Source organism: Haemaphysalis longicornis, unplaced genomic scaffold, assembly GCF_048455015.1.
Source record: "Haemaphysalis longicornis isolate Haplotype H1 unplaced genomic scaffold, Haemaphysalis longicornis Haplotype H1 scaffold_6, whole genome shotgun sequence".
In the NCBI taxonomy this organism is placed as follows: domain Eukaryota; kingdom Metazoa; phylum Arthropoda; class Arachnida; order Ixodida; family Ixodidae; genus Haemaphysalis; species Haemaphysalis longicornis.
The window spans coordinates 26,554,166-26,580,325 of NW_027526407.1; the positions used below are offsets into that span (position 1 = coordinate 26,554,166).

The following is a 26,160-nucleotide window of genomic DNA, read 5'->3' on the forward strand; positions in this document are numbered from 1 at the left end:
CCACATAACCTAACCTAACCTAACCTCCCCAACCCTACCTAATCTAACCTAACCCAACCCAACCCAACCTAAACTAACCCAACCCTACCTAACCTAACCAAACCTGACCCAACCTAACCCAAACTAACCTAACCTTACCCAACCCAACCTAACCCAACCTAACCTAACCCAACCTAACCTAACCTAACCTAACCCAACCCAACCTAACCTAACCTAACCCCACACAACCCAACAATAACCTAACCTAACATAACGCACAGCATATAGAGTTATAGTTACTTCTGCCGTTTACCCGGGCTTTTTTTAATTTCTTCACGTTGACATTCAGAGCACTGGGCAGACATCACAATGCGTCAGCACTGACCAGCGGCGCTCGCAACTCTGTTTTAATTAGACAATCGGATCCCTCCGGTCTGTGCCAGTTCTGTTTTCTGCCGGCCGAAGCAAGAACCTGCTGGCGCGAAGCCCATGGAAACAAGCAGAGCTGTGGCTTTCCACGAGAAGGTCCCGACGCTGATTTGAGGTCGACCACACAGCTATTGAGTTATAGTTACTCCTACCGTTTACCCGAGTTTTTTTTTTACGTTGACATTCAGAGCACTTGGCAGAACTCACATCGCGTCAGCACCGACCAGCGGCGCTCGCAATGCTTTGTTTAAATTAGACAGTCGGATTCCCCCTGTCCGTGCCAGTTCTGAGTCGGCTGTTTTCTGCCGGCCGAAGCTAGAACCGCCAGGCGCGAAGCCAATGGAAACAAGCACAGCTGTGGCTTTCCACAGGAAGGTCCTGACGCTGGTCCGGGCTCGGCCGCACACCTTATAGAGTTATAGTTACTCCTGCCGTTTACCAGCGCCCCACCGCATATAGAGTTGTAGTTACTCCTACCGTTTACCAGGTTTTTTTTTAATTTCTTTACGTTGACATTCAGAGCACTGGGCAGAAATCAGATTGCGTCAGCACCGACCAGCGGCGCTCGCAATGCTTTGTTTTACTTAGACTGTCGGATTCCCCCTGTTCGTGCCAGTTCTGAGTCGGCTGTTTTCTGCCGGCCGAAGCTAGAACCTCCAGCCGCGAAGCCAATGGAAACAAGCACAGCTGTGGCTTTCCACAGGAAGGTCCTGACGCTAGTCTGGGCTCGGCCGCACCGCTTATAGAGATATAGTTACTCCTGCCGTTTACCTGCGCTTTTTTTTCTACGTTGACATTAAGAGCACTGGGCAGAAATCACAGTGCGTCAGCACCTACCAGCGGACCTCGCAATGCTTTGTTTTAACAAGATAGTCGGATTCCCCCTGTCCGTGCCAGTTCTGAGTCGGCTGTTTTCTGCCGGCCGAAGCTAGAACCTCCAGTCGCGAAGCCAATGGAAACAAGCACAGCTGTGGCTTTCCACAGGAAGGTCCCGACGCTGGTCCGGGCTCGGCCGCACCGCTTATAGAGTTATAGTTACTCCTACCGTTTACCAGCGCTTTTTTTATTTCTACGTTGACATTAAGAGCACTGGGCAGAAATCACAGTGCGTCAGCACCTACCAGCGGAGCTCGCAATGCTTTGTTTTAATTAGATAGTCGGATTCCCCCTGTGCGTGCCAGTTCTGAGTCGGCTGTTTTCTTCCGGTCGAAGCTAGAACCTCCAGGCGCGAACCCCATGGAAACAAGCACAGCTGTCGCTTTCCACAGGAAGGTCCCGACGCTAGTCCGGGCTCGGCCGCACCGCTTATAGAGTTATAGTTACTCCTGCCGTTTACCACATAGCCTAACCTAACCTAACCTAACCTAACCCTACCCTACCTTACCTAACCCAACCCAACCCAACCTAACCTAACCCAACCCAACCTAACCTAACCAAACCTAACCCAAACCAACCCTACCTAACCTAACCTAACCTGACCCAACCCAACCTAACCTAACCTAACCTAACCTAACCTAACCCAACCTAACCTAACCTAACCTCACCCAACCCAACGCAACCTAACCTAACCCAACCCGACCAAACCCAACCCGAACCTAACCTAACATAACGCACAGCGTATAGAGTTATAGTTACTTCTGCCATTTACCCGGACTTTTTTGAATTTCTTCACGTTGACATTCAGAGCACTGGGCAGAAATCACAATGCGTCAGCACTGACCAGCGGCGCTCGCAACTCTGTTTTAATTAGACAATCAGGACCCTCCGGTCTGTGCCAGTTCTGTTTTCTGCCGGCCGAAGCAAGAACCTGCTGTCGCGAAGCCTATGGAAACAAGCAGAGCTGTGGCTTTCCACGAGAAGGTCCCGACGCTGATTTGGGGTCGACCGCACAGCTATTGAGTTATAGTTACTCCTACCGTTTACCCGATTTTTATATTTTTTTACGTTGACATTTAGAGCACTGGGCAGAACTCACATTGCGTCAGCACCGACCAGCGGCGCTCGCATTCTTTGTTTAAATTAGACAGTCGGATTCCCCCTATCCGTGCCAGTTCTGAGTCGGCTGTTTTCTGCCAACCAATATAACAACCTCCAGGCGCGAAGCCCATGGAAACAAGCACAGCTCTCGCTTTCCACAGGAAGGTCCCGACGCTAGTCCAGACTCGGCCGCACAGCTTATAGAGTTATGGTTACTCCTGCCGTTTACCAGCGCCGCAACGCCTATAGAATTATAGTTACTCCTACCGTTTACCAGCTCTTTTTTTAATGTCTTCACGTTGACATTCAGAGCACTGGGCAGAAATCACAATGCGTCAGCACTGACCAGCGGCGCTTGCAACTCTTTGTTTTAACAAGACAATCGGATTCCTCCGGTCTGTGCCAGTTCTGTTTTTTGCCGGCCGAAGCAAGAACCTGCAGGCGCGAACCCCATGGAAACAAGCAGAGCTGTGACTTTCCACAAGAAGGTCCCGACGCTGATTTAGGGTCGACCGCACAGCTATTGAGTTATAGTTACTCCTACCGTTTACCCGCGTTTTTTTATTTTTTACGTTGACATTCAGAGCACTGGGCAGAAGTCACATTGCGTCAGCACCGACCAGCGGCGCTCGCAATGCTTTGTTTAAATTAGACAGTCAGATTCCCCCTGTCCGTGCCAGTTCTGAGTCGGCTGTTTTCTGCCGGCCGATACAACAACCTCCAGGCGCGAAGCCCATGGAAACAAGCACAGCTGTGGCTTTCCACAGGAAGGCCCCGACGCTGGTCCGGTCTCGGCCGCACCGCTTATAGAGTTATATTTACTCCTGCCATTTACCAGCGCTTTTTTTAATTTCTTTACCTTGACATTCAGAGCACTGGGCCGAAAATTTCTTCACGCTGACATTCAGAGCACTAGGCAGAAATCACATTGCGTCAGCCCCGACCAGTGGCACTCACAATGCTTTGTTTTAATTAGACAGGCGGATTCCCTAAGTCCGTGCCAGTTCTTTGTCGGCTGTTTTCTGCCGGCCGAAGCTAGAACCTCCAGTCACGAAGCCAATGGAAACAAGCACAGCTGTGGCTTTCCACAGGAAGGTCCCGACGCTGGTCCGGGCTCGGCCGCACCGCTTATAGAGTTATAGTTACTCCTGCCGTTTTCCACATAACCTAACCTAACCTAACCTCCCTAACCCTACCTAATCTAACCTAACCCAACCCAACCTAACCTAACCCAACCCAACCTAACCTAACCAAACCTAACCCAAACCAACCCTACCTAACCTAACCTAACCCAACCCAACCTAACCTAACCTAACCTAACCCAACCTAACCTAACCTAACCTAACCTAACCTAACCTCACCCAACCCAACCCAACCTAACCTAACCTAACCCGACCAAACCCAACCCTAACCTAACCTAACATAATGCACAGTGTATAGAGTTATAGTTACTTCTGCCATTTACCCGGGCTTTTTTGAATTTCTTCACGTTGACATTCAGAGCACTGGGCAGAAATCACAATGCGTCAGCACTGACCAGCGGCGCTCGCAACTCTGTTTTAATTAGACAATCGGATTCCTCCGGTCTGTGCCAGTTCTGTTTTCTGCCGGCCGAAGCATGAACCTGCTGGCGCGAAGCCCATGGAAACAAGCAGAGCTGTGGCTTTCCACGAGAAGGTCCCAACGCTGATTTAAGGTCGACGGCACAACTATTGAGTTATAGTTACTCCTACCGTTTACCCGAATTTTTTTATTTTTTTTACGTTGACATTCAGAGCACTTGGCAGAACTCACATTGCGTCAGCACCGACCAGCGGCGCTCGCAATGCTTTGTTTAAATTAGACAGTCGGATTCCCCCTGTCCGTGCCAGTTCTGAGTCGGCTGTTTTCTGCCGGCCGATACAACAACCTCCAGGCTCGAAGCCCATGGAAACAAGCGCAGCTCTCGCTTTCCACAGGAAGGTCCCGACGCAAGTCCAGACTCGGCCGCACAGAATATAGAGTTATAGTTACTCCTGCCGTTTACCAGCGCCGCACCGCTTATAGCGCTATAGTTACTCCTACCGTTTACCAGCTCTTTTTTTAATTTCTTTACGTTGACATTCAGAGCACTGGGCAGAAATCAGATTGCGTCAGCACCGACCAGCGGCGCTCGCAATGCTTTGTTTTACTTTGACCGTCGGATTCCCCCTGTTCGTGCCAGTTCTGAGTCGGCTGTTTTCTGCCGGCCGAAGCTAGAACCTCCAGGCGCGAACCCCATGAAAACAAGCACAGCTGTGGCTTTCCACAGGAAGGCCCCGACGATGGTCCGGGCTCGGCCGCACCGCTTATAGAGTTATTGTTACTCCTGCCGTTTACCACTTAACCTAACCTAACCCAACCCTACCTAACCTAACCTAACCCAACCCAACCTAACCTAATCCAACCCAACCTAACCTAACCAAACCTAACCCAAGCCAACCCTACCTAACCTAACCTAACCTAACCTAATCCAACCCAACCTAACCTAACCTAACCTAACCCAACCTAACCTAACCTTACCCAACCCTACCCAACCTAACCTAACCTAACCCGACCAAACCCAACCCTAACCTAACCTAACATAACGCACAGCGTTAAGAGTTATAGTTACTTCTGCCATTTACATGGACTTTTTTGAATTTCTTCACGTTGACATTCAGAGCACTGGGCAGAAATCACAATGCGTCAGCACTGACCAGCGGCGCTCGCAACTCTTTGTTTTAACTAGACAATCGGATTCCTCCGGTCTGTGCCAGTTCTGTTTTTTGCCGGCCGAAGCAAGAACCTGCAGGCGCGAAGCCCATGGAAACAAGCAGAGCTGTGGCTTTCCACAAGAAGGTCCCGACGCTGATTTGAGGTCGACCGCACAGCTATTGAGTTATAGTTACTCCTACCGTTTACCTTTTTTTATTTTTTTACGTTGACATTTAGAGCACTGGGCAGAAGTCACATTGCGTCAGCACCGACCAGCGGCGCTCGCAATGCTTTGTTTAAATTAGACAGTCGGATTCCCCCTGTCCGTGCCAGTTTTGAGTCCGCTGTTTTCTGCCGGCCGATACAACAACCTCCAGGCGCGAAGCCCATGGAAACAAGCGCAGCTCTCGCTTTCCACAGGAAGGACCCGACGCTAGTCCGACTCGGCCGCACAGCTTATAGAGTTATAGTTACTCCTGCCGTTTACCAGCGCCGCATCGTTTATAGAGTTATAGTTACTCCTACCGTTTACCAGCTCTTTTTTAATTTCTTTACGTTGACATTCAGAGCACTGGGCAGAAATCAGATTGCGTCAGCACCGACCAGCGGCGCTCGCAATGCTTTGTTTTACTTAGACCGTCGGATTCCCGCTGTCCGTGCCAGTTCTGAGTCGGCTGTTTTCTCCTGGCCGCAGCTAGAACCTCCAGGCGCGAAGCCAATGGAAACAAGCACAGCTGTGGCTTTCCACAGGAAGGTCCTGACGCTGGTCCGGGTTCGGCCGCACCGCTTATAGAGATATAGTTACTATTGCCGTTTACCTGCGCTTTTTTTTCTACGTTGACATTAAGAGCACTGGGCAGAAATCACAGTGCGTCAGCACCTACCAGCGGAGCTCGCAATGCTTTGCTTTAACAAGATAGTCGGATTCCCCCTGTCCGTGCCAGTTCTGAGTCGGCTGTTTTCTGCCGGCCGAAGCTAGAACCTCCAGGCGCGAACCCCATGGAAACAAGCACAGCTGTCGCTTTCCACAGGAAGGTCCCGACGCTAGTCCGGGCTCGGCCGCACCGCTTATAGAGTTATAGTTACTCCTGCCGTTTACCACATAACCTAACCTAACCTAACCTCCCCAACCCTACCAAATCTAACCTAACCCAACCCAACCCTACCTAACCTAACCAAACCTAACCCAACCTAACCCAACCTAACCTAACCTAACCCAACCCAACCTAACCTAACCTAACCTAACCTAACCTAACCCAACCCAACCTAACCTAACCCCACCCAACCCAACAATAACCTAACCTAACATAACGCACAGCATATAGAGTTATAGTTACTTCTGCCGTTTACACGGTCTTTTTTGAATTTCTTCACGTTGACATTCAGAGCACTGGGCAGAAATCATAATGCGTCAGCACTGACCAGCAGCGCTCGCAACTCTTTGTTTTAATTAGACAATCGGATTCCTCCGGTCTGTGCCAGTTCTGTTTTTTGCCGGCCGAAGCAAGAACCTGCAGGCGCGAAGCCCATGGAAACAAGCAGAGCTGTGGCTTTCCACAAGAAGGTCCCGACGCTGATTTGGGGACGACCGCACAGCTATTGAGTTATAGTTACTCCTACCGTTTACCCGTGTTTTTTATTTTTTTACGTCGACATTCAGAGCACTGGGCAGAAGTCACATTGCGTCTGCACCGACCAGCGGCGCTCGCAATGCTTTGTTTAAATTAGACAGTCGGATTCCCCCTGTCCGTGCCAGTTCTAGGTCGGCTGTTTTCTGCCGGCCGATACAACAACCTCCAGGCGCGAAGCCCATGGAAACAAGCACAGCTGTGGCTTTCCACAGGAAGGCCGCGACGCTGGTCCGGTCTCGGCCGCACCGCTTATAGAGTTATATTTACTCCTGCCATTTACCAGCGCTTTTTTTAATTTCTTTACCTTGACATTCAGAGCACTGGGCCGAAAATTTCTTCACGCTGACATTCAGAGCACTAGGCAGAAATCACGTTGCGTCAGCCCCGACCAGTGGCACTCACAATGCTTTGTTTTAATTAGACAGGCGGATTCCCTAAGTCCGTGCCAGTTCTGAGTCGGCTGTTTTCTGCCGGCCGAAGCTAGAACCTCCAGTCGCGAAGCCAATGGAAACAAGCACAGCTGTGGCTTCCCACAGGAAGGTCCCGACGCTGGTCCGGGCTCGGCCGCACAGCTTATAGAGTTATAGTTACTCCTACCGTTTACCACCGCTTTTTTTTATTTCTACGTTGACATTAAGAGCACTGGGCAGAAATCACAGTGCGTCAGCACCTACCAGCGGAGCTCGCAATGCTTTGTTTTAATTAGATAGTCGGATTCCCCCTGTGCGTGCCAGTTCTGAGTCGGCTGTTTTCTTCCGGTCGAAGCTAGAACCTCCAGGCGCGAACCCCATGGAAACAAGCACAGCTGTCGCTTTCCACAGGAAGGTCCCGACGCTAGTCCGGGCTCGGCCGCACCGCTTATAGAGTTATAGTTACTCCTGCCGTTTACCACATAGCCTAACCTAACCTAACCTAACCCTACCCTACCTTACCTAACCCAACCCAACCCAACCTAACCTAACCCAACCCAACCTAACCTAACCAAACCTAACCCAAACCAACCCTACCTAACCTAACCTAACCTAACCCAACCCAACCTAACCTAACCTAACCTAACCTAACCTAACCCAACCTAACCTAACCTAACCTAACCTCACCCAACCCAACCCAACCTAACCTAACCTAACCCGACCAAACCCAACCCTAACCTAACCTAACATAACGCACAGCGTATAGAGTTATAGTTACTTCTGCCATTTACCCGGCCTTTTTTGAATTTCTTCACGTTGACATTCAGAGCACTGGGCAGAAATCACAATGCGTCAGCACTGACCAGCGGCACTCGCAACTCTTTGTTTTAATTAGACAATCGGATTCCTCCGGTCTGTGACAGTTCTGTTTTCTGCCGGCCGAAGCAAGAACCTGCTGTCGCGAAGCCCATGGAAACAAGCAGAGCTGTGGCTTTCCACAAGAAGGTCTCGACGCTAATTTGAGGTCGACCGCACAGCTATTGACTTATAGTTACTCCTACCGTTTACCCGAGTGTTTTATTTTTTTACGTTGACATTCAGAGCACTGGGCAGAAATCACATTGCGTCAGCACCGACTTGCAGCGCTCGCAATGCTTTGTTTAAATTAGACAGTCGGATTCCCCCTGTCCGTGCCAGTTCTGAGTCGGCTGTTTTCTGCCGGCCAATACATCAACCTCCAGGCGCGAAGCCCATGGAAACAAGCACAGCTCTCGCTTTTCACAGCAAGGTCCCGAAGCTAGTCCACACTCGGCCGCACAGCTTATAGAGTTATAGTTACTCCTGCCGTTTACCAGCACCGCACCGCTTCTAGAGTTATAGTTACTCCTACCGTTTACCAGCGCTTTTTTTAGTTTTTTTACGTTGACATTCAGAGCACTGGGCAGAAATCAGATTGCGTCAGCACCTACCAGCGGCGCTCGCAATGCTTTGTTTTACTTACACCGTCGGATTCCCCCTGTCCGTGCCAGTTCTGAGTCGGCTGTTTTCTGCCGGCCGAAGCTAGAACCTCCAGGCGCGAAGCCCATGGAAACAAGCACAGCTGTGGCTTTCCACAGGAAGGCCCCGACGATGGTCCGGGCTCGGCCGCACCGCTTATAGAGTTATTGTTACTCCTACCGTTTACACATAACCTAACCTAACCCAACCCTACCTAACCTAACCTAACCCAACCCAACCCAACCTAAGCTAACCCAACCCAACCTAACCTAACCAAACCTAACCCAAACCAACCCTACCTAACCTAACCTAACCTAACCTAACCCAACCCAACCTAACCTAACCTAACCTAACCCAACCTAACCTAACCTAACCTAACCTAACCCAAACCAACCCAACCTAACCTAACCTAACCCGACCAAACCAAACCCTAACCTAACCTAACATAATGCACAGCGTATAGAGTTATAGTTACTTCTGCCATTTACCCGGGCTTTTTTGAATGTCTTCACGTTGACATTCAGAGCACTGAGCAGAAATCACAATGCGTCAGCACTGACAAGCGGCGCTCGCAACTCTTTGTTTTAATTAGACAGTCGGATTCCTCCGGTCTGTGCCAGTTCTGTTTTCTGCCGGCCGAAGCAAGAACCTGCTGGCGCGAAGCCCATGGAAACAAGCAGAGCTGTGGCTTTCCACGAGAAGGTCCCGACGCTGATTTGGGGTCGACCGCACAGCTATTGAGTTATAGTAACTCCTACCGTTTACCCGAGTTTTTTATTTTTTTACGTTGACATTCAGAGCACTGGGCAGAAATCACATTGCGTCAGCACCGACCAGCAGCGCTCGCAATGCTTTGTTTAAATTAGACAGTCGGATTCCCCCTGTCCGTGCCAGATCTGAGTCGGCTGTTTTCTGCCGGCCAATACATCAACCTCCAGGCGCGAAGCCCATGGAAACAAGCACAGCTCTCGCTTTCCACAGGAAGGTCCCGACGCTTGTCCAGACTCGGCCGCACAGCTTATAGAGTTATAGTTACTCCTGCCGTTTACCAGCGCCGCAACGCTTATAGAGTTATAGTTACTCCTACCGTTTACCAGCTCTTTTTTTAATTTCTTGACGTTGACATTGAGAGCACTGGGCAGAAATCAGATTGCGTCAGCACCGACCAGCGGCGCTCGCAATGCTTTGTTTTACTTAGACCGTCGGATTCCCCCTGTTCGTGCCAGTTCTGAGTCGGCTGTTTTCTGCCGGCCGAAGCTAGAACCTCCAGGCGCGAAGCCAATGGAAACAAGCACAGCTGTGGCTTTCCACAGGAAGGTCCTGACGCTGGTCCGGGCTCGGCCGCACCGCTTATAGAGATATAGTTACTCCTGCCGTTTACCTGCGCTTTTTTTTCTACGTTGACATTAAGAGCACTGGGCAGAAATCACAGTGCGTCAGCACCTACAAGCGGAGCTCGCAATGCTTTGTTTTAACAAGATAGTCGGATTCCCCCTGTCCGTGCCAGTTCTGAGTCAGCTGTTTTCTGCCGGCCGAAGCTAGAACCTCCAGGCGCGAACCCCATGGAAACAAGCACAGCTGTCGCTTTCCACAGGAAGGTCCCGACGCTAGTCCGGGCTCAGCCGCACCGCTTATAGAGTTATAGTTACTCCTGCCGTTTACCACATAACCTAACCTAACCTAACCTCCCCAACCCTACCTAATCTAACCTAACCCAACCCAACCCAACCTAACCTAACCCAACCCTACCTAACCTAACCAAACCTAACCCAACCTAACCCAACCTAACCTAACCTAACCCAACCCAACCTAACCTAACCTAACCTAACCTAACCTAACCCAACCTAACCTAACCTAACCTAACCCAACCCAACCGAACCTAACCTAACCCCACCCAACCCAACAATAACCTAACCTAACATAACGCACAGAATATAGAGTTATAGTTACTTCTGCCGTTTACCCGGGCTTTTTTGAATTTCTTCACGTTGACATTCAGAGCACTGGGCAGAAATCACAATGCGTCAGCACTGACCAGCGGCACTCGCAACTCTTTGTTTTAATTAGACAATCGGATTCCTCCGGTCTGTGCCAGTTCTGTTTTCTGCCGGCCGAAGCAAGAACCTGCTGTCGCGAAGCCTATGGAAACAAGCAGAGCTGTGGCTTTCCACAAGAAGGTCCCGACGCTGATTTGAGGTCGACCGCACAGCTATTGACTTATAGTTACTCCTACCGTTTACCCGAGTTTTTTATTTTTTTACGTTGACATTCAGAGCACTGGGCAGAAATCACATTGCGTCAGCACCGACCAGCAGCGCTCGCAATGCTTTGTTTAAATTAGACAGTCGGATTCCCCCTGTCCGTGCCAGATCTGAGTCGGCTGTTTTCTGCCGGCCAATACATCAACCTCCAGGCGCGAAGCCCATGGAAACAAGCACAGCTCTCGCTTTCCACAGGAAGGTCCCGACGCTAGTCCACACTCGGCCGCACAGCTTATAGAGTTATAGGTACTCCTGCCGTTTACCAGCACCGCACCGCATATAGAGTTATAGTTACTCCTACCGTTTACCAGCGCTTTTTTTAATTTTTTTACGTTGACATTCAGAGCACTGGGCAGAAATCAGATTGCGTCAGCACCTACCAGCGGCGCTCGCAATGCTTTGTTTTACTTACACCGTCGGATTCCCCCTGTCCGTGCCAGTTCTAAGTCGGCTGTTTTCTGCCGGCCGAAGCTAGAACCTCCAGGCGCGAAGCCCATGGAAACAAGCACAGCTGTGGCTTTCCACAGGAAGGCCCCGACGATGGTCCGGGCTCGGCCGCACCGCTTATAGAGTTGTTGTTACTCCTGCCGTTTACCACATAACCTAACCTAACCCAACCCTACCTAACCCAACCTAACCTAACCAAACCTAACCCAAACAAACCTAACCTAACCTAACCTAAGCTAACCCCACCTAACCTAACCTAACCTAACCTAACCCAACCCAACCTAACCTAACCTAACCCGATCAACCCCAACTCTAACCTAACCTAACATAACGCACAGCGTATAGAGTTATAGTTACTTCTGCCATTTACATGGACTTTTTTGAATTTCTTCACGTTGACATTCAGAGCACTGGGCAGAAATCACAATGCGTCAGCACTGACCAGCGGCGCTCGCAACTCTTTGTTTTAACTAGACAATCGGATTCCTCCGGTCTGTGCCAGTTCTGTTTTTTGCCGACCGAAGCAAGAACCTGCAGGCGCGAAGCCCATGGAAACAAGCAGAGCTGTGACTTTCCACAAGAAGGTCCCGACGCTGATTTGGGGTCGACCGCACAGCTATTGAGTTATAGGTACTCCTACCTGTTACCCGTGTTTTTTATTTTTTTACGTTGACATTCAGAGCACTGGGCAGAAGTCACATTGCGTCAGCACCGACCAGCGGCGCTCGCAATGCTTTGTTTAAATTAGACAGTCAGATTCCCCCTGTCCGTGCCAGTTCTGAGTCGGCTGTTTTCTGCCGGCCGATACAACAACCTCCAGGCGCGAAGCCCATGGAAACAAGCACAGCTGTGGCTTTCCACAGGAAGGCCCCGACGCTGGTCCGGTCTCGGCCGCACCGCATATAGAGTTATATTTACTCCTGCCATTTACCAGCGCTTTTTTTAATTTCTTTACCTTGACATTCAGAGCACTGGGCCGAAAATTTCTTCACGCTGACATTCAGAGCACTAGGCAGAAATCACATTGCGTCAGCCCCGACCAGTGGCACTCACAATGCTTTGTTTTAATTAGACAGGCGGATTCCCTAAGTCCGTGCCAGTTCTGAGTCGGTTGTTTTCTGCCGGCCGAAGCTAGAACCTCCAGTCGCGAAGCCAATGGAAACAAGCACAGCTGTGGCTTTCCACAGGAAGGTCCCGACGCTGGTCCGGGCTCGGCCGCACCGCTTATAGAGTTATAGTTACTCCTACCGTTTACCAGCGCTTTTTTTATTTCTACGTTGACATTAAGAGCACTGGGCAGAAATCACAGTGCGCCAGCACCTACCAGCGGAGCTCGCAATGCTTTGTTTTAATTAGATAGTCGGATTCCCCCTGTGCGTGCCAGTTCTGAGTCGGCTGTTTTCTTCCGGTCGAAGCTAGAACCTCCAGGTGCGAACCCCATGGAAACAAGCACAGCTGTCGCTTTCCACAGGAAGGTCCCGACGCTAGTCCGGGCTCGGCCGCACCGCTTATAGAGTTATAGTTACTCCTGCCGTTTACCACGTAGCCTAACCTAACCTAACCTAACCTAACCCTACCCTACCTTACCTAACCCAACCCAACCCAAACTAACCTAAACCAACCCAACCTAACCTTACCGAACCTAACCCAAACCAACCCTACCTAACCTAACCTAACCTAACCCAACCCAACCTAACCTAACCTAACCTAACCTAACCTAACCCAACCTAACCTAACCTAACCTCACCCAACCCAACCCAACCTAACCTAACCTAACCTGACCAAACCCAACCCTAACCTAACCTAACATAATGCACAGCGTATAGAGTTATAGTTACTTCTGCCATTTAACCGGGCTTTTTTGAATTTCTTCACGTTGACATTCAGAGCACTGGGCAGAAATCACAATGCGTCAGCACTGACCAGCGGCGCTCGCAACTCTGTTTTAATTAGACAATCGGATTCCTCCGGTCTGTGCCAGTTCTGTTTTCTACCGGCCGAAGCATGAACCTGCTGGCGCGAAGCCCATGGAAACAAGCAGAGCTGTGGCTTTCCACGAGAAGGTCCCGACGCTGATTTGAGGTCGACCGCACAACTATTGAGTTATAGTTACTCCTACCGTTTACCCAAGTTTTTTATTTTTTTTACGTTGACATTCAGAGCACTGGGCAGAACTCACATTGCGTCAGCACCGACCAGCGGCGCTCGCAATGCTTTGTTTAAATTAGACAGTCGGATTCCCCCTGTCCGTGCCAGTTCTGAGTCGGCTGTTTTCTGCCGGCCGATACAACAACCTCCAGGCTCGAAGCCCATGGAAACAAGCGCAGCTCTCGCTTTCCACAGGAAGGTCCCGACGCAAGTCCAGACTCGGCCGCACAGCCTATAGAGTTATAGTTACTCCTGCCGTTTACCAGCGCCGCACCGCTTATAGAGTTATAGTTACTCCTACCGTTTACCAGCTCTTTTTTTAATTTGTTTACGTTGACATTCAGAGCACTGGGCAGAAATCAGATTGCGTCAGCACCGACCAGCGGCGCTCGCAATGCTTTGTTTTACTTAGACCGTCGGATTCCCCCTGTTCGTGCCAGTTCTGAGTCGGCTGTTTTCTGCCGGCCGAAGCTAGAACCTCCAGGCGCGAAGCCAATGGAAACATGCACAGCTGTGGCTTTCCACAGGAAGGTCCTGACGCTGGTCCGGGCTCGGCCGCACCGCTTATAGAGATATAGTTACTCCTGCCGTTTACCTGCGCTTTTTTTTCTACGTTGACATTAAGAGCACTGGGCAGAAATCACAGTGCGTCAGCACCTACCAGCGGAGCTCGCAATGCTTTGTTTTAACAAGATAGTCGGATTCCCCCTGTCCGTGCCAGTTCTGAGTCGGCTGTTTTCTGCCGGCCGAAGCTAGAACCTCCAGGCGCGAACCCCATGGAAACAAGCACAGCTGTCGCTTTCCACAGGAAGGTCCCGACGCTAGTCCGGGCTCGGCCGCACCTCTTATAGAGTTATAGTTACTCCTGCCGTTTACCACATAACCTAACCTAACCTAACCTCCACAACCCTACCTAATCTAACCTAACCCAACCCAACCCAACCTAGCCTAACTCAACCCTACCTAACCTAACCAAACCTAACCCAACCTAACCCAACCTAACCAACCTAACCCAACCCAACCTAACCTAACCTAACCTAACCTAACCTAACCCAACCTAACCTAACCTAACCTAACCTAACCTAACCTAACCCAACCCAACCTAACCTAACCTAACCCCACCCAACCCAACAATAACCTAACCTAACATAACGCACAGCATATACATTTTGGTGTTTGAGCTGTTTATACTTTCCTTGTGCACTCTTTATACAGACCTATTACCAGATTGATAGTCCTTTTTACTTGTGTAGCTTTGTATACTTTCCTTGTGCACTCCATGTACAGACATATTGGCAGACGGATGGTCCATTTTGATTGTTGGGCTGGGTATTCTTTCCTTGTGAACACTGTGTACATACATATTGGCAGGTCGATGGTCCATTTTGGGGGTTGGGCTGTGTATGCTTTTCTTCTGCACTCTGTGTAAAGATATGTTGGCAGATGGATAGTAGTTGGTTGAGCTGTGTGTACTTTCGTTGTGCACTCTGCATATACACATTGGTAGATGGATCGTCCATTTTGGTTGTTGAACTATGAACTTTCCTTATGAACTTTGTGTACCAACATATTGGCAGATGGATGGTTCATTTTGGTAGTTGAGCTGTGTATACTTTCCTTGTGCACTCCATGTACAGTCATAATGGCACATGGATGGTCTATTTAGGTAGCTCAGCTATGTATAATTTCCTTTTGAACTCCATGTACAGACAAATCGGCACATGGATGGTCCATTTTGGTTGTTGAGCTTTGAACTTTCCTTGTGAACTTTGTGTACCAACATATTGGCAGATGGATGGTTCATTTTGGTAGTTGAGCTGTGTATTTTTTCCTTGTGCACTTCGTGTACAGACGTATTGGCAGATGTATTGTTCATTATGGTGCCTGAGTTGTGTGTACTGTCCTTGTGCACTCTGCATACAGACATATGGCAGATGGATGGTTCATTTTGGTAGTTCAGCTGTGTAAACTTTCCTTGCGAACTCTGTGTACAAACATATTGGCAGATGTCTGGTCCATTTTGGTAGTTGAGCTGTGAAAACTTTCCTTGGGAACTCTGTGTACAGACATATTGGCAGATGGATGGTCTTTTTTGCGGATTAAGCTGTGTGTACTTTTCTTGTGTCCACTGTGTACAAACATATTGGCAGATGGATGTTTCATTATGGTGCTAGAGCTGTGTGTACTTTCCCTGTGCACTCTGCATACAGACATATTGGCAGATGGTTGGAACATTTTGGTGTTTGAGCTGTGTATACTTTTCTTGTGCACTCTTTATACAGACCTATTAGCAGATTGATGGCCCTTTTTAGTTGTGTAGCTTTGTATACTTTCCTTGTGCTCCTCTATGTACAGATATATTGGCAGATGGATATTCCATTTTGATTGTTGGTCTGAGTATACTTTCCTTGTGCACTCTGTTTACAGATATATTGGCAGATGGATAGTGGTTGATTGAGCTGTCTGAACTTTCGTTGTGCACTATGCATAGAATTATTGGCAGATGTATGGTCCATTTTGGTGGTTGAGCTGTGTATACTTTCCTTTTGAACTCGGTGTACAGACATTTTGGGAGAAGGATGGTCCATTTTGGTGGTTGAGCTGTGTATACTTTCCTTGTGCACTCCATGTACAGACATAATGGCACATGGATGGTCTATTTTGGTAGCTCAGCTATGTATAATTTCCTTTTGAACTCCATGTACAGACAAATCGGCACATGGATGGTCCATTTTGGTTGTTGAGCTATGAACTTTCTTTGTGAACTTTGTGTACCAACATATTGGCAAATGGATGGTTCATTTTGGTAGTTGAGATGTGTATATTTTCCTTGTGCACTTCGCGTACAGACATTTTGGCAGATGGATGGTTAATTTTATGGTTGAGTTGTGTCTACTTTCCTTGTGAACTCTGTGTAAAGACACGTTGGCAGATGGATGGTCCATTTTGATAGTTGAGCTTTGTATACTTTCCTTGTGCTGTCTGTGTGCAGACTTGTTGGCAGATGGATAGTTCATTTTAGCTACGTAAACTTTCTTTGTAAACTCTGTGTACAGACATATTTGCAGATGAATGGTCTATTTTGGTAGTTGAACTGTGTAAACTTTCCATGTGAATGCTGTGTACAGACGTGTTGGCAGATGGATGGTTTATTTTTGTAGTTGAGCTGTGTATACTTGGCTTGTGAACTCCGTGTACAGACATGTCAGCAGATTGATGGTTCATTTTGGTGCCAGAGCTGTGTATACTTTCCTTTTGCACTTTGTGTACAGACTAATTGGCAGATGGATTGTCTATTTTGGTGGTTGAGCAGTATATGCTTTTTGTGAACTTTGTGTAGAGACCTATTGGCAGATGAAAATTCATTTTGGTGGTTGAGTGTACAGCAATATTGGCAAATAGAGTGTTCTTTTTGGTGGTTGAGCTGTGTATACTTTCCTTGTGGACTCTGTGTTCATGCATAGTTGAAAGATGGATGGTCCATTTTGGTGCGCGAGCTGTGCAAACTTTCCTTGTGAACTCCATGTACAGCCATGTTGGCAGATAGATGGTCTATTTTGGGGGTTGAGCTCGGTATACTTTACTTGTGCGCTCTGTGTACAGACATATTGGCAGATGGATGGTTCAATATGGTGCCTGAGTTGTGTGTACTGTCCTTGTGCACTCTGCATACAGACATATGGCAGATGGATGGTTCATTTTGGTAGTTTAGCTGTGTAAACTTTCCTTGTGAACTCTGTGTACAGACATATAGACAGATGGATGGTCTATTTTGGGGATTAAGCTGCGTGTACTTTTCTTGTGTACACTGTGTACAAACATATTGGCAGATGGATGTTTCATTATGGTGCTTGAGCTGTGTGTACTTTTCCTGTGCACTCGGCATACAGACATATTGGCAGATGGATGGAACAAATTGGTGTTTGAGCTGTGCATACTTTCCTTGTGCACTCTTTATACAGACCTATTACCAGATTGATGGTCCTTTTTAGTTGTGTAGCTTTGTATACTTTACTCTTTCACTCCATGTACAGAAATATTGGCAGATGGATGGTCCATTTTGATTGTTGGGCTTTGTATACTTTCCTTGTGAACTCTGTGTACATACATATTGGCAGGTCGATGGTCCATTTTTGGGGTTGGGCTGTGTTTATTTTTCTTGTGCACCCTGTGTACAGATATATTGGCAGATGGATTGTGGTTGGTTGAGCTGTGTGTACTTTCGTTGTGCACTATGCATAGACATATTGGCAGATGTATGGTCCATTTTGGTGTTTGAGCTGTGTATACTTTCCTTTTGAACTCTGTGTACACACGTTAAGAGAGAAGGATGGTCCATTTTGGTGGTTGAGCTGTGCATACTTTCCTTGTGAACTCTGTGTACATACATATTGGCAGGTCGATGGTCCATTTTTGGGGTTGGGCTGTTTTTTTTCTTGTGCACCCTGTGTACAGATATATTGGCAGATGGATTGTGGTTGGATGAGCTGTGTGTACTTTCGTTGTGCACTATGCATAGACATATTGGCAGATGGATGGTCCATTTTGGTGTTTGAGCTGTGTATACTTTCCTTTTGAACTCTGTGTACAGACGTTTTCGGAGAAGGATGGTCCATTTTGGTGGTTGAGCTGGGTATACTTTCCTTGTGCACTCCATGTACAGACATAATGGCACATGGATGGTCCATTTTGGTAGCTCAGCTATGTATATTTCCTTGTGAACTCCATGCACAGACATGTCGGCACATGGATGGTCCGTTTTGGTGGTTGAGCTGTGAACTTTCCTTGTGAACTTTGTGTACCGACATATTGGCAGACGGATGGTTCATTGTGGTAGTTGAGCTGTGTATATTTTCCTTGTGCACTCTGTTTAAAGACACGTTGGCAGATGGATGGTTCATTTTGGTAGTTGAGCTTTGTATACTTTCATTGTGCTCTCTGTGTGCAGACTTGTTTGCAGATGGATAGTCAATTTTGGTAGTTTAGCTATGTAAACTTTCTTTGTGAACTCTGTGTACAGACATATTTGCAGATGAATGGTCTTTTTTTGTTGTTGAACTGTGTAAACTTTTCATGTGAATGCTGTGTACAGACGTATTGGCAGATGGATGGTTTATTTTTGTAGTGGAGCTGTGTATACTTGGCTTGTGAACTCTGTGTACTGACATGTCAGCAGATTGATGGTTCATTTTGGTGCCAGAGCTGTGTATACTTTCCTTTTGCACTTTGTGTACAGACTAATTGGCAGATGGATTGTCTATTTTGGTGGTTGAGCAGTGTATGCTTATTTTGTGAACTCCGTGTAGAGACCTATTGGCAGATGAAAATTCATTTTGGTGATTGAGTGTACAGCAATATTGGCAAATAGAGTGTTCTTTTTGGTAGTTGAGCTGTGTATACTTTCCTTGTGGACTCTGTGTTCATGCATAGTTGAAAGATGGATGGTCCATTTTGGTGCCTGAGCTGTGCATACTTTCCTTGTGAATTCCATGTAGAGCCATGTTGGCAGATAGATGGTCTATTTTGGGGGTTGAGCTCGGTATACACTCTAAGCTGAGTAACCCTTAATAGAGGTATACATTTTCGAATTTTTGTAACCTATAATTTATAAGGTACAAGTGTAACCTATATCTTCGTAACCCTTATATACGTATACACGTAAGGGTTACTCAGTTATGGGTTACTTTGCCGCTTTCAGCATGTATACCTATATATAAGTTACATCTACCGCCGTCCAAGGCCACACACCTGGAAGGTGTCATGTAGCGCGCCAGGCGCGCTTTCGCCGGCGCAGCTGTGGGGACGCCCCGAAGGCGCCTTTCCCGCGTGGTAAACAAATATCGCGTTAGTGGAAGACGGTATGTGCGACCATGCTGTCCATTGCGCAGTCTAAACTTTTGCGTCGGGTGTGATTTATTCGTCCCTTGAATAAACTGCCGGCCACACGGCTGGGGCTAAAACAGAAGTTACTTTTATAATTCCTAAAATTGTGGTGCTAAAAAGCTTGAAAATGTTCTCTTAATATATATTCATTGCATTACCTGTTCGATAATCGTTACCCAGGTTGTCACCCCAAACTCTTTGTGAGTTTTGGCAACGCTTAAGTCTTATAAACTGGCATAACTAAATTTGATGTTTGCATCAGCTTTGTGCCATTTAAAAAACCAGTATCAAACATGCATGATAGGTCTTTTGGTAAATTGTGGGCATGAATTTTAGTTTTAGTTAAACAACATTAAGCTTTAGTGAAACCAAGCTTTAGTGGAAACATGCACTTGATAGCATACTTCAAAAGAACGCCAAAGTTATGATAACATAGCCTTAAGCCAAAAATTCTTGTCTGACAACTTAGGCCATGATTATCAAAAGAGAATTGCAGTACATGCACACATATTTGCGCATTTAACAGGAGCTCATTTCCAGAAGTTTGGCATCAGTAGTTTTGAACATTCACATTTATTATTATGAAACACCTGTGGGCTATTTATTAAAAAGCAAAGCTGCGGACCACCCCAATGTAATTATCGTTCCTTAATGAGTATTAGACGAGTGCGGATTCCTGGGCGACCTGGTGTTTCCTATATTGCTTTAAACTTTCAGGTAAAACTCGGTTTATTCATATATCCTTATTAAACCTGTTTAATAAATGTTGCGTGAACAGCTTCACAAACATAGCCAAATATACCGATTCTTTACCTCAATATTTGCACGGACGTATGCAAAGTATTTCGAATTGTTTGGTACTGCAATTGAACCATTTCAGACGAATTCGAGTTTGAGCTACATTAATAAGATGGTTCTCAGAGGTCCACTTTCCCAGTACAGCATTATTGTCATGGTTCCCCACAGAAAAAACGCAGAATGTGGGAAAGTAGAAAGAACATTTATTACAAATTCACTGTTTCATACAAAGCAGTGTTTAACACTCTCTGTTTCACTCAGAGTCTAATATTACACTTGGAATTCACTTGTCTTTATGAATCCACTTCCCACGAACTTCCCTCTTATCTTCCTCTTTACAGTTCCACCTGAGTTGTGATTCCCACGCCAAGTTCTCGTTTTTTATGCAGCACTAACAAGTTTCTAGGCCGATTGCAATTTGTCTTTTGGACAAACTTTAAATGGGATCTATAGTTTCCTGCATGAAAAAAGGCGCTTGGAAAAATTCAGAGATAAGCTTCGCAATTTACGTAGTACACAAGCAGGCACAAAATCAGGGCACGCTGAAGATTTCCCGAGGTCATCTGAATAACTTGTTCCCTGCTGCCGCAGATGGAGGTATATATGTGAGGGGCCGTCACTTGGATTTCCCCACCTTGAAGAGCCATCTACAGAAAATTTCAGAAAAAGAACAAAATCCAGTGCAACCATAAGCCCCTCACACCAAACCACAGGCATGTGAAGTACGAAAAATATATTGCACGAAAATGAAGATGTAGACCAGAGAATGAAATGAAAGGCCACACCAGAGAAGGAGTGATTTACGGCCTTTCAAATAATTTCACATCATTTCAGTTCTCGTTACACAGAGTAATTTGGCCGCATTGTTCAGAACAACGCGAAGCCACTATAGTCACACCGGCCAACCTTCCCGAATTTTAATCGCGCCGTGTTCCTGTTTATTTCGCGAAATGTTTCTGCATGCTCACCCAGAACAGGCAGAAACTTTGGACTACGAGATAAACTGACATACATTTGCAAACGAGAATGCAAAAACATTTCCGCGAATTCATGTGGAATCACTAGTACACGCAACAGGGCGAACGTCGCACTAAACCCAGGAAACGTCCTTTCACGATGCTGACGCCGTCTGCGTCACATTTTTGGCTGTACTTAAACATCTCCCTCCCCCCCTTGTACTGGCAGTTTCATTTTGAACGAGGATCCCACGTGGAAGCCGAAACGTTTTTCATTTCAGTAAAGTGTTCTTCTACCGGTGGTTTCTTACTCGGCTATTCGTAAAAAAGAATCGGCAACTTACATTTTTTCTTCGTCCAAATGTGTTGTGGGAGAGGATACATCTAGAACTTGCACCGATCTTCAAGTGGCATTCCCAGGAGGTTTGTACCTGTAATGACTCAAAGGGTTATTTGGGTTATAATGTAATAGGCTTTATAGCTGGGCAGTTGGTATACATTCATAATGAAAGAACACCTCAAACTTGACAAGACGAAGAAAAGAACACAGCACAAGCCCTCACTAACAACTGAAGCTTTCTTAAAGAGCTCTTTTCGAAAAAGAGTTCTTCTTGTTGGCTCTGCAAAACCACGCATCTTATAGAATATGTAGAGTTGCTGAAAAACTACAAAGCTCCATGCTGAGGAAATCGTTATGTGAATTCATAACGTTCATGTAGTAACGAACTGATAGAAAGAGTCACTAAACATGAGGCAAAATAAGATACGAAATATAGCATCATAACACTTGAAGTGAGGCCTCGCATTTTTACAAGTGATTCATACTTTTTTCTGTGCAGGCCTGGGTGCCATCTTTACAAAGAATATTTGAATGAATGTGTTTTAGTTATTGAATTTTCATACCGTTGTTTCCACGGAAATCAGACTTCTTGTGTCATACGCAGGGGAGTCCTGGTTGTCAGCTCAAAGAACACTGCCTGCAAGAAAAACAGTAGTGCTCATAGGTAGCCAGATGCAACCACACTTTTCGAACAGCCACGAGCCGATGAGGGTGCAGCACCCGTTTTTACACCTGCACTTGTCTCTGTTTAATTCGTCACAATTTCTGTATCATCAAAAAACAACAACAATCAAGCAGCCTGCATGCTGGCTCATACATACCACCATTCTGTAAAGTCGCTTTACTGCACTACACTAGTATCACGCGAGACAACCATTTGCCCGGCAATACCACGCGTATAAATAAACGACTGATTCGTGCGAATGAGAATAATAAACCCACTTAACATGGTGAAAATGCCCCGCTACCTCAAAATGACTAACACCAAATTTACCCACTCAAGGAAAAGAATGACAAAAATGAAGAGTGTTGCACATATGAAAACTTTTTATTGTGCGGTAGGGCAAACTTTCACAAAAAAAGAGGCTTGTGCTGGACAAAAGTGAGTCTAGAAATTTCGGGCAGCATTTAGTGGGCTACTTTTCTGCAGCACACACCTTGTGTTTATCCGGATATATTACTACAAGACAAATAAACTAGACACCATTCCGAATATATGCAGCGAGAAAAATGAATATTTGCCGACGGCTGAAACAAAATGATAATACCCAGAGAAAAGCGCGATAATATAAGACTTCATTGGGAAAAACTTCAAATATTCAAGCAGAGCTACCTGACAATTACATGGGCCAATAACTCGTCAAGTGCGCCCGATGCAACCAACAGCGTAAACAAAACGCTCAACACATGACGATGGCGCGCAGAGCAGAAAGAGGTCACGAGCGCCGTTATCTGTTATAATGTACGGGCTTTCCCAATCGTCCGCTCTAGTCTGACGCGACGAACGCAAGCCCGCGATTTCATTCAATTGCCGCCGCGGGCAACAGAAAACGTCCAGCGAAGCAACCAGTCGGGTAAATAAAATCCCTCTCGAATGCTGCAATTTCAAATTGAAAAGCCCCCAGCGAAAAGATGCATACAATGAAAACACGGAAACCGTTACGGGAATATACTCACCGAGTTCGCTTTCACTGGCGCCGGGGCATTGGTCCAACATGCGAACTTGATGCTGGTCGTAGAAGAACGGGCCGCGTAGCGCTGCCAGTCACAAATGGGCTCGCCGCAGCCTCCGCGACTCACGCCGACAAATAAATCTTGTAACAGCAATCCTCGCTTCATCGTAGGGGTATCACAGCGGTAAAAAGGCTCGAGTGGCGCGAAAACGCGGCCACCGGACCTGCGGGCGCCGCCATTTCTCTATATCCCGTCATGCAACGGAGAAATCAACGGCCGCCTGGAGAGAAGGCGCGACGAGCATCTCTTATAGGTTACAGGGCATTTTATAGGTTACAACGTAAAGGTTACATTTCGGATTTTGTTGATGTAACCTATAAATCATTAATGTAACCTATAAACCGCTTTTAACTTCACGCTTGTAACCCTTAAAATGGACTGGGATAAAGAAAACATCAAAATGGATCCATTGTAACCTTTATTTTATAGGTTACTTCCGTTTAGAAGTTACATTATGGGTTACAAGGATTAGAGTGTACTTTACATGTGCGCTCTGTGTACAGATATATTGGAAGACGGATGGTTCATTATGGTGCCTGAGTTGTGTGTACTGTTCTTGTGCACTCGGCATACAGACATATAGCAGATGGATGGTTCATTTTGGTAGTTCAGCTGTGTAAACTTTCCTTGCGAACTCCGTGTACAGACATATTGGCAGATGGATGGTCCATATTGGTAGTTGAGCTGTGTAAACTTTTCTTGTGAACTCTGTGTACAGACATATAGGCAGATCGATGGTCCATTTTGGGGATTAAGCTGTGTGTACTTTTCTTGTGTACACTGTGTACAAACATATTGGCAGATGGATGTTTTATTATGGTGCTTGAGCTGTGTGTACTTTCCCTGTGCACTCTGCATACAGACATATTGGCACACGGATGGAACATTTTGGTGTTTGAGCTGTGTATACTTTCCTTGTGCACTCTTTATACAGACCTATTGCCAGATTGATGGTCCTTTTTAGTTGTGTAGCTTTGTATACTTTCCTTGTGAACACTGTGTACATACATATTGGCAGGTCGATGGTCCATTTTGGAGGTTGGGCTGTGTATACTTTTCTTGTACACTCTGTGTAAAGATATATTGGCAGATGGATAGTGGTTGGTTAAGCGGTGTGTACTTTCGTTGTGCACTCTGCATAGACATATTGGCAGATGGATGGTCCATTTTGGTGGTTGAGCTGTGTATACTTTCCTTTTGAACTCTGTGTACAGACGTTTTGGGAGAAGGATGGTCCATTTTGGTGGTTGAGCTGTGTATACTTTCCTTGTGCACTTCATGTACAGACATAATGGCAAATGAATGGTCCATTTTGGTAGCTCAGCTATGTATAATTTCCTTGTGAAGTCCATGTACAGACATGTCGGCACATGGATGGTCCATTTTGGTTGTTGACCCTTAGCGAAAAGTAACACGTTTGAAATACGTACGCGTACGCTTGAAGGGCACTTCAAATATGTTTTGTATTTGTAAATGTATTTTAAGTGCATAAAAATTGCATTTGCTCAATTTTTAGTAAATATTCAAAATACATTATTAAAAATGCGGGAAAAATACAGTGCTTTTAAGTACCCGCCAAATAGATTAAAAATGCACTGAACCTCACGAATGTGCGCTTGAGGCATTCAGAATATATTGAAAATGTATTTCTTCCCGCCAAACGATGATGGTGCAAATGCACATGTAAATATTATAAATATACACTTACCTAACTACATTTAGAGCAGCACTCTGAGTATACTTTAAAAGTGTGCTGAAACATGGAAATATACTCCGAATATATTCGAAATACATTTCAAATGCCTTTTACGTTTGTGGAATGAACATGGTAGAGATACACTCTCAATGCATGAAAAATACCTATTGATAACACATTTTAAATGTATTCATAAAGCTTTGCCGAAATACATTTCGAGTACACTACAGGCGCTGCTTCAGTTGCTGAATTGTAAGATTCACGTAAAGCATATCTGAAGTGCTAGATAAAATACATCTCAAATGAATAAACGTACTGAGAATTTCTCCTCGATGTTTAACTTATAATAAAAGAAACTATAGGGAGATACTTTCACTTACTGCGCTGCCTAAAGCAGGCATAACTCTGCGTATTAGAGAGAAACTCGGCGTACAAATATGTAAGCGGCGGTGTTCCAACGCAATCGGCAAAGCAAAAACATCGAATTCAACGAGTATATATATGTACGAAAACATTTGCACTTTGCCAGCGTTGTTACGACGGTATCGCTGTGGAGGCTTGGAAAATTTCCTTTTTCTGAAAAATATTCGCCTTAGATGGACAACCCTGGCTTTGCTTGCGAGGGCGAGCAGCTCGGCGCCTCTCACTACCACTCACTACCTCCTCCTCTGTGCCCGGCACCTGCGGCGCGAGTTGAGCGGCTCACCCCTCCACGTTTTGTCTGCCTTCGCTGCGTTTCTTTTGCCTGTCTTGTGGTGTTTTCGGACTCCTCAACGCCCGGTCGTCGGGTGGACGCAGTCTCTGCTTGGACGGCGCGTTGCAGCAGCGTTGGCCATCTAGCCAAGGTAAGCACGATATACCGGCTATTTGTGCGTACGGTGTTGCACTACAAATAATGGACGTATGTTTGCCTTGCAATTGAAGAGTGCTAATGCCCTTTATGAAATCTGCACGGTGTTGTTAAAGGGGCCCTGAAAGGCATTTTGAGCACACTAAATGAACTAGCGCAATCGCTAGATTGGGTCGCCAACGTCACCTGTGCCAAGTATTACTCTTTTACGCGCAGCGGAAAGCTCACACTTTTGTTGCAAAGTTTGTCGCTTTTTTCTCACCCTTTCCTTCGTGTTTTTGGACGCCGCCATCTTCACATGTCTACATCATCGATTCCCAGATGTTCGTCATGAGCTAGACATCCTGCTATTGGGCGGCTTTTTCACGCACTTCCGGCAAAGAGATGAGTCGTCTGCTCAGCGTCGGCT

General features: G+C 46.6%; 1 long non-coding RNA gene across 1 annotated transcript; it reads right to left on the minus strand.

Moving 5' to 3' along the window:
- Window positions 1-20,526: 20,526 nt before the first annotated feature.
- Window positions 20,527-23,567, minus strand: LOC144141445 (uncharacterized). The gene is made up of 4 exons (XR_013316604.1): window positions 23,149-23,567; window positions 22,035-22,108; window positions 21,476-21,562; window positions 20,527-20,822 (listed from the first exon to the last, which is right to left on the minus strand). It is a non-coding gene; the product is annotated as an uncharacterized LOC144141445 (long non-coding RNA).
- Between the last annotated feature and the right edge of the window lie 2,593 nt (window positions 23,568-26,160).